The sequence below is a fragment of the Macrobrachium nipponense genome, chromosome 5, assembly GCF_015104395.2.
Source record: "Macrobrachium nipponense isolate FS-2020 chromosome 5, ASM1510439v2, whole genome shotgun sequence".
Taxonomy (NCBI): Eukaryota; Metazoa; Arthropoda; class Malacostraca; order Decapoda; family Palaemonidae; genus Macrobrachium; species Macrobrachium nipponense.
The window spans coordinates 126,836,255-126,851,800 of NC_061107.1; the positions used below are offsets into that span (position 1 = coordinate 126,836,255).

Sequence of the window (15,546 nt, forward strand, 5' to 3'; positions counted from 1 at the left end):
TTTGCTGGTGAAAAACATTTATATTATCAAAAGATGTCTTACAAAAATAATAACTATACAAAGAACGAAAACTATTGCACAGGTGGGCCAAACTTCATATTTTATGAACTCGGAGATGTCCCTCTCGGGGAGTTACACTATCAACAAAACAAGCTTCTGCCAAGTTTCACAGGTGAAGAATTTCTTTGATTATTTTTTTATTATTGTAGTTCATTGATGTTAACTCGTGAATTACATCCTTTCGGGGTGAAAATGCAATATTTTCAAGGCATCATAATAGGTAGATCGTTTTGGTGGAGTGTGTGAAACAAAGTAAGTGATAAAATAGTAGTTGCAAGTAAACTTGCCATTTGAATTCGTAAAATAAAATTACATTCTTCCAATAGAATGATAGCTCATGCATGGAAAATTTTTTTTTGGTGTTTGTTTTAACTGATGCTAAAAGGTTCATCTGTTTTTAAGAGAAATTATTGTAGTTGTGCAAAGTTTACAATAGGTTTGGCTTGGGAGAAGTTTGAGAAAAATTCTGGTAACTAATCTAACGAAATCAAAGTAACCTAGGCAGGGGGTGACCCCCTGGAACAGAATGCCAAAAAGACCTTATCCTTTAGGTTCTAGCAAAAATGAACTAATTTTCATCCACAATTTTGCTTTTTAAATGATTTAGACATCTGGAGATGATTCCCAGGTTTTCAAGAATAATTAAACCAGTGTGAACCTAATGTAGGAAATCATAGCTCCAAGTTGGTTGCGTTGGGCTGGTGACGGTAGCCTAACCTAGGGTTCGTTCATAACTTTGTAAGATAATTTTGATGGTGTCTGAGTAGGCCTAGAGTTGATTTCCAGCATGATCATCATCTAAAGAGTGTAAAAACCAATTTGAACCTAATTTGGGAATTTCATAGTGCATCTAAGTTTATGCCTAGTCTACTAAAGTGTAAGTTAGCTGTGCAGTTGTTTGACTTCGGAGGGCTGCTTAGGTTTTGTAGAGTTAAACACTAGGCTAACAAACATTTCATGAGTCTTACATTACACATATATTTCATATATTTCAGTATGTACCGACAATTCCGTCATATCCGAAACCTTCAGCGCTATCAGCATCGCCACATACGAAGGGTTGTGACAGACCGAAGCAACCCATTCCATGCCATGACAGAGGAAGAATTTTCTGATGAGGTTCCGATTAAGTAAGAATGCACACTTTCATTGATTGCACAGATAGAGCATCGACTACCCCATGCTCTTAGCAACAGAGGTAGGCATGAATCGTTATGACATTGTTTTTGTGCTTATATGTCAGATGATGAGCTATTCGTGAGTGATGTACTAATGCTCATTTTTACTTTTAACAACATTTCCTTAATAGTAATGTACCAGGTAGGTACAGTACATAAGGTGCCTTCATTACCTGTAAGCACAAGCAAAAGTAATTGTTATGTCTGTATACTTTACTGCAGTGATTCTCAACCAGTGTGCCAAGGCACCATGATATGCCACAAGATTATTAGAAGTGTGCTGCGAAACATTGTCAAGGCACACCTGAAAATACGAAAAAAGGGTATAGATTTTGGTTTTACATGAATGAAAAGTAATGCTTTCCAACTAATTCAAGCAGTATGGTGATATTTACTGAAGTAAAATAAGTTCTTATTTATACCTGGTATTTTTTTATGTCTGTAGTTCTATCTTATAATTACATGTATACCCTCTTAAATTTTGCCAAGTATACTGTATGCCGTGGTATTCTTATGAGATCTTAAGTGTGCCATTGGTAAAAAAAGTTTGAGGCATTTGCTGTACTTACTTTACTTAGGCAAGTTATTTTATTGGTTTCTCCTAAATGTGTTATTTGAAAGGTTATATGAAGCTGCCTAGAGATATTATGCTTAATACAGTAAAAGATTATACAATTTTTTAAGAAAAAAAGTTGAGAATTATGCCTGGACATGGTTTGAGTGAATATGTACATGATTTTTTTTCTTTTTCACAGGCTGTCCTGTGCCTTTTCACCTGCAGGTCCTAATTGGATTGAGATACATTGCCACTGGAAACGACCAACTTGGTATATCAGATTGGTGTGACGTATCACGTGCTTTTGTTAGTAGGATTGTGTTGGCAAGGTAGCATATGCAATTGGAAGTTTGTGTGCAGAGTTCATCAAGTTTCCAGACCAAGATAATATTACCAGGATCAAGCATGAATTTATGACTATAGCTGGAATGCCAGGTGTAATTGGGTGCATTGACTGCACTCATATTGCAATTGAGATGCCAAGTCACCTGCGTCCTGAAGTTTTCCGCAACAGGAAAGGTTATTTTTTCATTTAATGTACAAGCAGTCTGTGGTCCTCAGTTGCAGCTGTACAAACATTGTAGCTCGGTGGGCCTGGCAGTGCACATGACAGCAATATTTTGAAATAGTCGACTCTGTCAGGAACTCGAAGATGGTATTCTGCCTGGACACTTGTTGGGTGACAGTGCTATCCATGTCGTGAATATTGTTGACTCCTCTGACAGCTCCTCATGGCCGTGGAGAGAACCGCTATAATGCTTCTCACATAAGAACACGAAACAGTGTTGAGAGAGCATTTGGACTATTAAAAAGAAGATTTGCTTGCCTTGGAAAGAAAATGAGAACTTCAATGAGGAACACCAAACACATAATTGTTGCTGCTGCAGTTCTCCACAATTTGGCTATCGCCTACAGAGTACCTGAGCCAGATAATGTAATTCATGAACTTCATGAATCCAGATGACCCAGAAGCCCAAGGAAACATACAAGAGGATGAATTGAGGCAGCAACCTCAAGCAATGAGAAATATCCAAGGAGTCTTTAAAAGACAGCAAATCATCAGAGAATATTTTGCTTAGGAAGAAAATAATCACCACCACTAGGCTTAAAGTTACCAAAAACCAAATTCAAAGTATGTATATACAGTACAGGTTTGGCAAATAAACCAGAAACAGTTATTTGTAATTTTAATTACCATAAAAATATACAGTACAGTAGTCAAAATACAATGCAGACTAGAACACAATGCACAATTTCATCACAGCCGAAATATATATAATACTATATTGCATTGAAAAAATTTGAAGTGACATTGGATCAGCTTAAAGCATCGAGTTTATCACAAATTCTTTTGGTTACCTGTCCTAGTTCCCCTGTTACTTCCAACAGTTTCTTGCCTACATCAACCCAGATTTGATGAGCCTGGAGACAAAGGTTTGCATCCTCATTTTCCTTTTTAATTTTTTTTAGTTTTTCTTTCTTAATTTCAATATCTAGGCTGAGTCTTTCCATTGTCTTTTCATGTTGCTTCCGTTGCATCTCAAGAGACGCTTCAAAGCTGGCCTCCTGAGTGAACCTTGTTGTTCGTCGGCACTTTCGGGCTGAGGTAAAATTTGATTGGCCAGGTGTTGGTGTGTATTCTGTTGGGGTGTGTCTGGCAAATTAAACTGTATAGAGGTGGGTGTGTTTGTTTGAGTATCCTGTGTCACGTTAGCTTCTTGAGAGGAGACTTTGCCAGCTGGTGTGCTCTGCGTTGTGTTGAATTCTGTTGAGGTGAGTTTGGGAGGTGTTATGATGGAGTCTATAGAGTTGTTAGTGTGCTGTGCTGTTATTTGAGAATCAAACATTATCTCACATTTTTGCCCATCATTTCTGATACCAATCACAGCATGTGGTTGACCTGAAAAGACACAAAAAAAAAGTAATGCTATGATTGTACTTGAAAATATTACTTATGCAAACTGTGCGGCTACTAATTCCTCCTAATTCTATAAAAGATTCCCTAAAAGTAAAGCAAATATTAATGTGATGAAATGATTACCTAATCCTAATAATTTCAACAGTTGTGGGTCACACCATGTTAGACGTGATTCTTGTGCAGTAAGTTTATTAATTCACAAAAAAGGTTAGGTTATGGTGAAATTTGAGATAATCCCAAATGTGACAAGAAGAGAGGATTTGCCTAGACCCCCTTGGCAGCTAAGGGGGGTTGCACAGCCACCCTCCCACCTAGGAAATTAATTCAATGAACAGGTTAGGGGGTATTGGTTAGGTTTTAGGTAGGTCTGGGGCACTAACCTAACATAAAACACCTACCTACCCTGGCACTAACAAAATTGGTTATTTCCTAGCTGGGGGCTGTAGCCCCAGGCCCCCTATTTTAAGCAACAGAGTTTATAACCTTACATTTTAGGTCAAGACAGACAAACTTTTCTTCAATAATTTCCAACTACATTAAATGCTTCCTTACGACTTACAAGAATATTACCAAATAGGAGCTAATTTAAACTTCTTTATAATTTGATAGGTAGGGGATATGCGTAAAACAAGTGACTTCCTCTCAATTTTATGGGAAAAAAAATGAATAGAGAAACAAAAAATTTGTATGAAAATCAGTTTAAAATAAAATATGCAAAACATCCAAGCAGAGCTCTCTGTACAATTATCAAAGTAGGACTTACTAGCACTCTTGAAGTGCATCACAGTCCAGTTCATTCTCCTCACCATCAAGGTCATCACTTATGATAGTAAGGATTTAGCAGTCTCTTCATCTTCAGGCTTAGGAGGAGCACCACCAACTGTCCTCATAGTCTCTCGCTTATAGGCTGCATGCTGTTTCTTTGCTCTGAAATTTTTACAAGAGTTAAGTGGTTAAATTTTACAAGAGTTAAGTGGTTAAATGAATATCTTTGTTCCAAACATTAGGCTAACCAGTATATAGCCTTAAATTAAGAATAAAAGCCAAGCAATTAGGCTAACTAGTATATAGCCTGAAATTAAGACCAAACAATTAGGCTAACCAGTTAAATAAGCCTTGATTAACCAGTAATAAATTAGCAAACAATTTGGAGGTAACGTTAAAAGTACCAACCAAACAATTAGGCTAACCAGTATGAAGTCTGAAATTAAGAATAGTACACTGCAATGAGAATTATTTATTTGCTCAGCATTGGAAAAGTATGTTTTTCCTTACATATAGCCTAAGTAAAACTGGCCCTCGCCAATCCCTAAGCTGATGCTTGCTTATGTATGCAGGAAGTGAGTCAAAAAGTACTATTACTTAATATGTTTATGAATACTTACTTTCCTTTTGCATTCTCCCAGACTTTCTTCAGCTGTTGCTGGCTTCTCGTGGTCCATAACCAGCAGCATTAAATAAGCTAGTGACTTTTCTTCCCATGCTGCTTTTTTCCGATGGATGATGCGGAAGTCATGGCTCTTATTAAATAAAAATGTCGCTTCTTTCCTCTATCAAGGTCACCAGCATTGTTTTCTTCATTTGCAGTTATATACTTGTTCTTATGCCATCCTTTTCTGCCATTTCCACTGTCTATGAGGTCCTCAGTAACTCGTTGAAAGAACAGGAATGCGCGAAACACGTGTACCCAAATTAGTAATTACCGCTCACAAATGTAAACAAACGTTTCTCCGGCATACCAACTGTTTAGAGGACAACAGACATCCTCTCAGCAGGGATACCAACCACACCCTTTCCTAGAATATGCTTTAAACATAGGCACCGAAATATAGGGCTTCCCTACACTTTCCATAGGGTACAAAGAAGGCCCTATAATTGGAGGCCCTATATTTTCTCTTAGCATACGCCGTAAGTAAAAGAAAAATTTTTTAATGATATGCTGTTTCCATTTGAGAGAAAATGTGAGGAAATAGAATGTTCATTCTGAAAGCTTAATATTTCTCGTCTGATTTGCTATACTCCGCGTGATAAAAAAAAGAACGTATTTATAGTAATGTATTAATTATTGACGATAAAAAAAATATTTATGTTTTTTCATCCCGATGATAAAAAAAATAAATTGCATTTATCCAATACGATAGAAATACGATACTTTTTCTTTTTTACGAAGGAAATAAAAGCTTAATTATGGCAAAGTAAACTTATAAAAGCTTTATTATGGCAAAGTAAACTTATACCCATGAAAAGAATAGAAGCAATTTTTTTTAAATATGACAGTTCTGTCCTTCGATGACAATAATGCTTTTTCGATCCATGAAGAACGACCGAATAACAAATACATTACGGCATTTACAGTTCGGTTGTAGTCTTTTGAGTAAATGTGTCAGTATTTTTGAAGGAACTGTCCAACAGGAATTAGCTATTGACGAATGGTAATATTCGCTATCCGTATTGAACTATGTAACAGCTTAACATGGAATTCTGTACTTTACTGTAGCCGCAGCGTCACGTCGCTACTGCTCTTAGTAGTAGTGGTAGCAGAAGCAGTGGTGGTAGTCTAGTAGTAGCAGCAGCAACAGCATTAGTAGAAGTAATAGTGATGTAATAATGGTAGTAGTAGCAGCAGCAGTAGTAGTATTAATAGTAATAGTAGTAGCAGCAGTAGTAGTATTAATAGTAATAGCAGTAGTAGCAGCAGCAGCAGCAATAGCAGTGATCGTAGTATAAGCAGTACTATAATCAAAGCTGCAACAGTAGTAGTAGTAATATCAGCAATGGTGGTAGTATAATACTGATAGCACCAGCAGCATTAGCAGCAGTAGTAATAATAGTAGCAGCCGCAGCAGCAGCAATAGCAGTCGTAGTTGCAACAGTAGTAGCAGCAGCAGCATTAACAGCAGTTATAATAGTAGCAGCCGCAGCAGCTGCAGCAAGAGTAGTAGTAGTTGCAACAATAGTGGCAGAAGTGATAGTAGTAGCAGCAGCAACAGCAGTAGCATTAGCAGCAGCAGTCGTAATAAAGTAGTGGTGGCATCAGCAGCATTTGTAGCAGTAGTAGTATTAGTAGCAGCAGCAGCAACCAACTTATTTCGTACCTTTTTTTCGTTTAGAGAAATCTTTTTACAACGCAATTAATCATTAGGAATGTATTTTTTGCCTGATTATTATTAATGATATATATATATATATATATATATTTAATATAATAATATACATATATATATATATATTTATATGATATGGTATATATATATATATATATATATATTATATATATATAGTATATATATATATACACACACACCTAATTAGGCGTTGCATAAGCCTAACTTTGAAATATTTAGGAAAATTATAGTTTCGTCTACGGAGATGTTTGATTATCTTGGGAGATCTGTGAGCTCACAGGAAGTCAAAATGAACAAAAAGCTGAAATATTAATGCTCTCATTATCTCTCTTTCCGAGTTGTGAGTGGATAATTGATAACATGAATAGCTGTTGTAACTAACGGAGAGAGAGAGAGAGAGAGAGAGAGAGAGAGAGAGAGAGAGAGAGAGAGAGAGAGAGAGAGAGGATGGACAATGAAGATGTCCTCATATCACTGCAGAGATACAATCGGTATCAATTTTACAGAACGAATTAAGCAAGATGTGTCAATTATACTGCTACTTCAAATTACATTTTTCTGTAGAAATGTGAAAATAAGATGTATAAATAACCTTGAGTAAAGATTTAGGCCACCAAATTAGAGAACGACAAGCGCAAAACTCTAAATATGAAATGCAATCTTCATAAAAAATCACCCAGTCTTTACAATAACATAATTAGAATATATACCTATATAACTAAACATATTCAATGGATACACCAATCAAATATTGCAAAGAAAGTATGAACATTTTCCATAAAACTATTTTTATTTTGTTTTTCATTTAGGATTTCATAATTATATCCCGATATTTACACTGGCAACTGCTGCCTCAATTTTGTTTCTCTAATAGAGGTGGACTCTTCAGCCAATTCATTTAATCTTCGAACGAGAAGATCACTTTCTCTACCTCATTTGTCAGTTGGCGTGATAGGAGAGAGAACGAAATTTCGTGACCGAAGCTGATAAGCAAGACCTAAAAAAAACTTTTAAGCAAACATCAAACATTTTCGTCTTTACTTGGATCCATCCTAATTCTTTAAAAACGAGGCGTGTCATAAACTTATTTTTGTTCCTTTGGCCAGTATCTTGGGTTTTTAAAGGACATTTTACGAAAGGCATTTCAAATTTCTTTACAATAACTAAAATTCCTGTTAGTTGATGACACAGTAACTATCTTTCTGTTAAATCAGTTATATTTCTGAAAGGAATGCTGAAATTCAGTAAAGACTTCATCATAACTCGTAAGAGAGAAAAAACATCGTAGGGGCATAAGCCCTTTCAAAATTATTGCATATCAATAGGCCACAGGGTAGCAACGTCTAATTACTCATTCCAGTCTCGTCTGGCTCGATCTGATTTCTTACCAACCGTCGATGATGTTTAACATATTGACGGAAAAGAGAAATGGTGTGCTGGCTTTATCTAATTACCGTAGCAACTGTCATAGTTAAAATACTATATATATACTTGAACGAATGAGATGATAAATTGGGAAGAAAATTAAGAACATCTTTGCATTTAGATATACGTCTATGTTTTAGTGGATATTTAAATCTTTTAAACATCACCTTTCTGAAAATAACAATAATCAAACTGTAGCAGAAGTTAAAGCCTATTCAGTGAAGTGCTTTTGAACTCAACTCAAAGTACAATGATAAAACGCTCAAACACGGCCTTATGGTTTTCAATTTCGAATCTCAGTTGTCGTAACTGCCTAAGTTATTGAAAGCCCCCAGGGTTCAGTATATAATAAAAAATAGAGGGGACAATAATAATGTATGCCCATACAGAATGTGGGTTATACTGATAACGCACAACTAAAACCAGGAAGAAGGAGCATTGTATCCCGTTCCTTTTTCATCTTGTTTCTCGCGGAGCGAAAGTCCGCCGCTTCCCGTTCGAGTTTATTCCATCGTATCGGGAAAATATCCCACAAAACCACCTCATACGACTCGGATCTTACGGTGTTTGTCTCCCGGAATTCCTCCCCGGTTTCCTCATAAAACGGATGAGAAACTGGACACTAGAGATGTAGTGAGTATTTCTTTTTTATTATGAAATTCCGATGATATAAAATGGCCAGTGATTTCAGGTGGGCAGTTTCCGGATTCTAAAACATTTGGTCTTGTTTCGTTATTGCAAAACGTGAAGTAAAATTACAGATTGTTGAGTTTTATCATTTCAACGTGGTTCTTGAATATCAGTCGGTTCGCTCGTTTCCGGAATAAGAATGGATTTGTCTATCTAGTAAACAATTCTTTATATATATATATATATATATATATATATATATATATATATTATATATATTATATTATATTATAATATATATTAAGGCCAGTATTCGAAAAGTATAATTGGGTTTAAGTATATCTGAATTCTGTTTTGTACGTTTCTAATCCAGACCTCATACTTCATTTATTTTCAATTAGTTTCTGATGTGCTTTTTAATTACTTTGATTATCAGTCTAAATGCCATTTCATACTAAAATCACTACCTACACACACACATACACACAAATGTCTCTCCAACAGCAACTTTAATACAATCATTCACTACCCCCCAGAGAAAGTTGTAATCTATTCACCAAGTTAAGAAGGGGCATGTAAACCATTCCCTGCTCTGAATTTGCAGTTAAAAGCGTAGCTTGTGAGTAAAAATTAATGGAATGTAAAAAACTGAGTGGGTTCATCTCCAGTGGAGGCAAGTAGATGTCTTTAGAAATTGGTCAATTTTTTAAAAGTATTTCAATTGAAACACGTCCTTAATTTCTTTACCATCGGTTCCAAGAGTTAACAATCAGTTCGCAAAAATGATAAAACTGTGCATTGTATTTTTAAATTCTTATGTAAAGTGTACTTATCTGACCATTCTCAGACTCACAAGTAGGGTAAATAATTTCTTCGACCTTAGTATTATTTCCCACCAGTCTGTTTCCTCCCCCCCCCCCCCCCCACCCCCAACCCCCTCTCTTCCCTTATTTCCCCTCTGGTTCTGATGATGATGGCATCAGTTCTTTTGTTATCTCTATTTTATCTATTTGTTTTATCTTAAGGGACTAGTTACAATACTTTTGCAAGAGTGACTAATAGTTCATGGGCTCATTTATACTTCCGTTTCTTATCATAATTGCTGGAGAATGGGTGAATATTGCAAAGACATCAAAAAGTAAAAAAGACGACCAAGGTAAACAATTCATTCAAACAACCAAACAGGCAAAAAAAGCAAGCTAAAAGAAAGCGTATGAAAAAGGCTTGTCCTCTATCACCGTGACAATCATTCTCTTGTGTTCTGACTCTCATCTGCCACGTTTGTGGCTGCTTCCTATAAACGCGTTTTAGTAGAGAGACCATGACACATCTTACTCTTAGTCCCAGCTATGTTTTTTCTTTACAGCTAACAAGCAAACCTAGCGAAACATTCTGCTACAAATGCGTTCACAGAAAACCTCCCAGACAACATGAAAGCCATCATCAGACGATCTCTGTTCACTGAGACGGATGAAGACGTATAAATATACACCGCTAATCTGGAAACGTCTCAGATGATGGGAAAAAGACTCCGTCGATGCTATGTGAAAGCTCATAATTTGAAGCTTCTTTTGCTTTAACGGTGAGAACTTGCGTTTTTCTGGGTTGTCCTCTCCCGTTCAGTTACTGTCAGCGATGCCGTGGGCAATGTCCTTTGTCGGGTCGTACGACGCTGTGAGTAACTTCATTATTTTTTTTTATTATTATTTCTCCTGTATTTATATTTTCCGTCCTCAGTGTTTTATAATGACATACTAAGTTTATTATTACTTTTGTTTTTTTTATTTTCTCCAATGTAGTCCAACCTTTAGATACTGTGTGTATGTAGCTCCTTGACGATGTCTGAATAAAGACGAAATGCGCTTGGATTTCTGACTATCATTTTTCCCGTGTATTCGCTTATTTATGAAGTCACGTGCATCTACTGTGATTTTTTAAGCATATATATAATATATATATATATATATATATATTATAATATATATATATATCTAGTATATATCTATATTTCATTCTCCAATGTAATGATTCTTTTGTATGCTGATGTTGAGTACTGAGAACTCTGTTCAGTAACCAACATACAACCTTACTAACTTTATTGTGACTATTACAACTTGTCATCATTCAAAGTTCTTTATTGCTCACTCAACTTTTCTATTTGTTACAGATATCATACTATTGATTGCTATCACCAGCTGTATACAATGATTTTATGACTTTAGGAAAAGAAAATAATACCAATTGACATTTTGTGCAAGTGCGTGTCACATTCATTATTAATTAAGGTTTTTATTTTGGGCTTCATTATTACCATGGTGAAGTGTATGGATTTCCTTCGCAGTTTTGTCACACTTTTTCACCAGAACTTCGCGTAATTGTTTTTACAAAAGTATCCTATGGTCCCCCTGCTTACTGGAACTAAATGATAAAATACAGACCTATTTTAACAGTCACGAGATCCCAGAAATGGCAAAAGTTTCAAAAGCCCGAAACTGTTGTCCCTCTGAATGGATGAAAATCATGCAAAATTCTAATATTTAATTTCTTCCTGTATCCAATGATATGTCACTTGGCTGAATGTCTGGACTACCTCTTTCAGAATGACGGATGACTTAACGTGCATCAGTTCAGATTTCTCGTGAAACCGAAGAAAATTTTTTTTCTTTTTTTTTTTTCTTTAAGGCAACGACGCCACTCGCCCCGATTACTGAGCTGAAAAAGAAAATATAAGAATTTGTTTTTCCAGGCAACGACGCTGGCCACGAGCACTGAGTTGAAAATAAAATACCAGAAAATTGTTTTCCCAGACAACGACAGTCGTCCTAAGCAATGAGCTAAAAAAAAAATCAGATTTTTTTTTTCCAGGCAACGACGCTCGTCCAAGGCACTGATCTGAAAAAGAATATATCAGAAAAAATTTTTCCAGGCAACGACCTTCACCTAAGCACTGAGCTAAAAAAAAAAAAAAAAAAAAAATGAATTCGAAATTTTTTCTGAAACTATTCGTAAAGAGTTTGTTGCGAAATTGTAAAAAGTGACAAGTAACTCAAGTTTTCTTGAAAAAATTTCAAATGGTTTATGTGTTCGATGAGGATCTTTGGATCATCGGAACATCCCTAGGGCTAGAGAAATTTACTACCTGTCATTGGTAAATGGAGAGATGACTCGTTATTGTATTCATTGTCGATGTCTTTAATATGGTATACCCACTTTGTTGATGCATTTATAATGATAAAAAATTTCTATAATAATTCTGTGCCAGAGCCAATGTGACATGCATTATATTAATATATTTGAATTACCGTGTGTGATAATAATGATAATGATAATAATATTTTATTAAAAGTAATGGCTACTCCAGCAGCATTACGCTTGTAGAGATTCTTTTCTATTTTTCGAATTGAAGCTTTTTCAGTACTACATAAACAGGCTAGCAGTACTGAAAAAGTCGCTATTCGGAAAATAGAGAGGAATCTCTGCAAGCGTAACGCTGCTGAAGTAGTCATTACTTTTAATAAAGTATGGTTGAGAGAGGGTCTGCTTACTAAATAATAATATATGTAGATAGAAGACCCCCTTCAGGCAAGTAGAATTAAAGGTCATTGCATCTTCAGCTGCATCATAAATTAAATGCAGCTAATTCAGGTATCACTTTTAATAATAATAATAATAATTAATAATAATAATAATAATAATAATAATAATATAATAATAATAATAATAATAATAATAATTAATAATATTTTATTATTATTATTATTATTATTATTATTATTATTATTATTATTATTATTATTATTATTATTAGTGAGCAATCCTCTTTGTATTAAGCGAAGCAACTATTCCGCTGTGGGTTTTTTGTTCCCGTATTTTAATGGAAGCGGATGATGTCACTTGGATGGTCCATTATCCGAAACGTCATGGAAATCCATTAGCAGCTAAAATCTAAATTGAAAATAATCTCTCGTATTTTATTTTAGTTTTGAGACAGGCCTATGGCTACCTATAATATCTCTTCGTTCGTTTTAATTTTAAGTTAATTCATAGTTAATATCAATTTATATACATTGTGGAAATGTTTTCTGAAGGATACTAGGGTAATTCTGACATAATTGAATGTGTAAAACATAATTTTGAAAATGTGAAGTCGGTTCTTTTCCTACATTGATGTTTGGCGTTACTCCAATCATGAATTCACTCTGTCTTCATTATGGAATCAAATGGAATCGAATGTATTTTCCATTAGCCCTTGATAGAGATTTCATAATATTTTTTCGCATGAAAGGAACGCCCTTCGTCGTATTACGATAAAAATATACCATTCGGTTTTCTTTTTGGTTTTAAAATAGCTCTCCAACATTGCGAAAAATTCACTGGAAATGTGATGATGGTATAAATAGAGCATAAAATTCAGTGAGAGAAGACGAAACAGTTTCCGCTTTTTTGCACTGCACTTCAGTTAGAGATAAATAAAATTATGTATAACAACAGGATGCCTAAATGCCGACTAACTAGAGAGTCATTAAATAGCAGCAACATGTAAGTACGGGATGCTGGTTAGCTAATCTGTTGATTGAGTGAAGGTTGAAGGTAAGCTCTGGCGTCACAAGAATACGTAGGTCAACGGAGCGAGAGAAATGTCTAAGTAGTGCAGCGGTGGCTTTTAAAAAAAGTAAAATTTTTTCCATCCTGCATTTTGAAGGAGAAGAGTCGCGTTCATTGTGTGCGTTCACTGTTCATGAGAACAATAATTGTAGTAGACACTCAAGAAAAAACAATGATGCTTTTAGTTGCTCAGTCTCTGTCCGTCTATATACATTCTACTATCTGCCGATTGGTTTTCGTGTTCGCTGATCTGATTCTGGATAAATCATCCCACCCTTTGGCTCTTGCGAAATTACATAAAAAGGTCATCTAAAATTGAAAGTTACTTTTATCATTCCTCTCTCTCTCTCTCTCTCTCTCTCTCTCTCTCTCTCTCTATCAATTCCTGTCTTTGTTCCTCTGGTGTGCCATTTTCCATTCCTTTTGGGACTTGAACTCAAAAGACAGTGGGCTTTTCATTTTCTGTAAAACTCTACACAAAGGAAGTTGCGAAATGCGGCTGCAGAAGAAAATGTAAAAACCAAAAAAAAGCCTCCCGTTTCGTGGTTGCAGGGAATAAGTAGTTTATGAATTTGCAACTTAATTACAATTCTACTCAAAGTTCTCGGCAATTTCTGCACTCTTTTCATGTCCCCATCTCCTTTTTCTTTTACTTTTGTTTTACTATATACTTTTCTTCTCAAGAATACATATTGAGTAAGTATATGTTTGTAGAAATGATTAAAGAAAGCATATGGTTTGGAGCAGTGTCTAGAAAATTTTAAAAAGCCTGTTTCTATCTCTAAAATAATAAAAGTTAATTTTCTGAATAATCTGTGAAAGAAGATAAAGACTTGGCATCTGTCACATAACGGCAAAAAGATATATAAAAATCAATTTTTTGTGGTAAAAGTGCATGCAGGAATTGCCATTGGAAAACTTATTGTTTAGATTTCCCGATATAAAAAGGTACCTAGAAATAGTCCAAGATATTCCACCTCACTAAGAAATGAAGCCAGACGGAAAAAAGAGAAGAGAGTATAAGCAATAAATCTAAAATACAGTTAAGTTAAAATGACAAAGGCATAAGCTGAAGACAGATGTGGCGAAAGATAGTCGACCTAGTGATTGATCGCTCGCTTCTTAAGGTACTTGATTCATTAATAGGTGAAGGGACGTATAATGACTGTAATGAGACATGACCTTTTCTTTTTCCTTGCTGGATCGATTCTCAGGCTTTTGCTCAGTGCAGCAAGCAAGCCTCTCTTCACACGAAGAGTATTTGGGAGTTAGACGAAATAAAAATGAATTGGTTGAAAAGAACTTATATGAAGTACAATACACTTTCAGACGTCAACATGTATCTTAAATCAACCAAATGAACACGCAAGGTATAGCCTGTTTTATGGGTGAGTACGAGATGGAAACCAATTCACTAAAGTTCCAAGCCTTGAATAAGATATCGTCATAAGGAGGAATTGTCAGAAATACTATTCCAACTGACAGACACTGATTTGCCTCAGCATCACAACAACTCCGTCTCTACCCGCTGTCGTGTAGCTGCCATTGACCGGAGTGTTCTTCTTCTTCTTCTTCCTCTTCTTCCATCGGTGACGTGGAGGGGAAAAGGCGAGAGTTAATGCTGCCATCAATAAGCAAAGAGTTTCCGTCAATTTCTCTCTGCTTTGGTACAAAAGGAACATTGTTTTGCATGGGAGGGACTCCACAAGACGTTCCACCATTGTAGATGATTAATGCTGGATGGACGAACGGAGTCACGAACCAAAAAAAGTTTTGGAGTGGCTAAAAAATAGCGTGTTAAGTCAAATACATTTATAAAGGAAAGCACTTACTATATATATATATATATATATATATATATATATATATATATATATATATATAATATATATATAAATATATATACATATCTATTAATATTCAGGTGAAAGTAAGCAGATTACAGGGTTTTTTTAAAATGTAGGAGTTTGGATTCTTCTGGTAACAACGGATGAGCACTTTCTAAACTCCTCAGAATCCTTAGAGAGTCAAGAAAAGAGGTACTGCAGA

The 15,546-nt window shown here is 35.3% G+C and overlaps 1 protein-coding gene and 1 pseudogene across 1 annotated transcript in view; both read left to right on the forward strand.

The window, feature by feature from the left end:
- Positions 1-15,546, forward strand: part of LOC135215627 (DNA ligase 1-like) — a 189,912-nt gene that overhangs the window by 145,148 nt on the left and 29,218 nt on the right. The window lies entirely within an intron of this gene.
- LOC135215328 (putative nuclease HARBI1) lies at positions 1,265-2,772 on the forward strand (annotated as a pseudogene).